The 1,915-nt window shown below is 52.8% G+C and overlaps 1 protein-coding gene across 1 annotated transcript in view; it reads right to left on the reverse strand.

The window, feature by feature from the left end:
* The window catches only part of uimc1 (ubiquitin interaction motif containing 1), a gene marked incomplete in the record, with an annotated part of 98,508 nt that overhangs the window by 94,430 nt on the left and 2,163 nt on the right, over positions 1 to 1,915 (reverse strand).

A 1,915-nucleotide genomic window follows, 5' to 3' on the forward strand; every position in this document is an offset into this window, starting at 1 on the left:
TTTTTTCCCCCTCCTTGCCAACCCTCACTGGGAAGAGGTCCGATCTTTACTGCGAGAACCCGGAACCACAGCTCTCGCTTTGGTATACAGAGATTGGATGGCCCTGAGAAGGGACCCCCTACCCCCATACTTCCGCCGCACCTCCCACAGTTTCTCCCGGGGGACCCGTCATTACGCCATTCTCCAGTCTCACAAACAACAAGAGACTGGTTGGGATATCCCAGGCCCCCTCCAAGATCATTGCATGAGTAAAGATGATCTCTAGTGTTCCCTTACGGCCACGGACGGAATCCGCATTGTTTCCTTTCAATCCGAGGTTAAAACTATCGGCGAACCCTCTATCGCACAGTTGGAGTAGACTTTACCCGGGAGGTGATGATGAGAAGTTGGTGATGAACCTCTGTAATGGGCACACACCCTTGTCCCCTTTGTGCAAAGGGGGAACCACCCACACCAGTCGCCATCCTTAGGCACCGTCCCACCGAATCTCACAGAACGTTAAGAGGCTCGTTGCGGTCAAACCACAAGTAAGCCTCTCCACAACCAGAGTTTCAGCATTTCTGGGTGTACGGATCCATCAATCCCTCGGTGGACTTGCCGTGTGGAGTTGTTTGACTACCTCAGCGACTTCACCAGGGAGAAATGTGACCACAATCCTCAATATCCTCCAAGCTCTGCCTACACACACAGAGGAACGTGTCAGCGTGGTTTAGGAGCTTCCTCAAACTGCTCTCTGCCACCAGTTCATTACCTCCACCAGTTGAGGGTACAAAACGTACCATCCTTACGTGTATAAAGCTTGTGATGAGTCCCCGCTGTCACACCTCTGAGGTGGCGACGGGTTTTTCAGATAGCACCCTTGGTGGCCGACAGAAAGGCCTTCTCCATGTATATTCTCGAACCGTCTCCACCCCGCGCTTTGCCTCTGTTCACGGCAGAGGGCAGCCCTTTCGGGCCGTCGGTTACCTTACAACGCCTCCGGAGTTCTCACGGGGATAACATATCCCGGAGAACCCTTCTTAGTCGGAGGCTTCCCTGACCACCGGGTCACCAGGGGTCGGGGTTTACGGCCCCCTTGAGGCACCTAAGACCTAAGGACCACAGCTCCCGCCGCCCAGTTCATGCAAGGAAGCTTGAACATGTCCACTCTAGGTTCAATGCCCCCAGCCTCCACGTAGGCATGCGAAAAGCTGCCGGAGCGGTGTGAGTGAGTGAAGTCCGTTCGGCACAGGGGCCCTCTACAGACGTGTCCCAAGTTACCGCACTACGCGTTTGGGCTTACCAGGTTCTGTCAGATTTCTCCCCATCTCCCTGACCCAACTCACCACCAGATGGTATCAGTTGCAGCTCTGCCCCTTCCGTTCACCCGAATTCTGGTCCAAAACATAACGGCCTCAGATTTCAGATGAAACGATATAAAATCATTCATTGACTTTGGCATAGGGTGCTAGCGGTACACGACCATTATGAATAGGCCCTATGTTGAAACATGGTGTTTGTTGGGTACAATCCATGGACTAGCACAGACAGTTCCAACAACAGACAACCACTCTGGTCAGATCGGGAGGCCGTTCCACAATATGTCTCTCCCAGTATCTCATATTGCCCAATGTTGCGTGAAGGCCCCAGCAGAAACTATGGAGTCCCATACTGGAGCCCCATACAGGACTCCATTCAAGGTCTCCAAGAAGGCCGAATACTCCGAACTTCTGTTTGGTACATATGCACAAACAACAGTCAGAGTTTCCCCCCCCCGTCCACCGGGGTAAACTCCAACGCAGCGGCGCTCAGCCGGGGGCATGTGAGTATCGCATGCGCCACTTTGCAACAAGTAGCCTACAAGATGCTAATGAGAAACTTCTGTAATATCAACACAGTAAAAATGACCTACTTAACCAAGTTGGTTCACTGCTAG

Source organism: Etheostoma spectabile, unplaced genomic scaffold, assembly GCF_008692095.1.
Source record: "Etheostoma spectabile isolate EspeVRDwgs_2016 unplaced genomic scaffold, UIUC_Espe_1.0 scaffold405, whole genome shotgun sequence".
Lineage (NCBI taxonomy): Eukaryota > Metazoa > Chordata > Actinopteri > Perciformes > Percidae > Etheostoma > Etheostoma spectabile.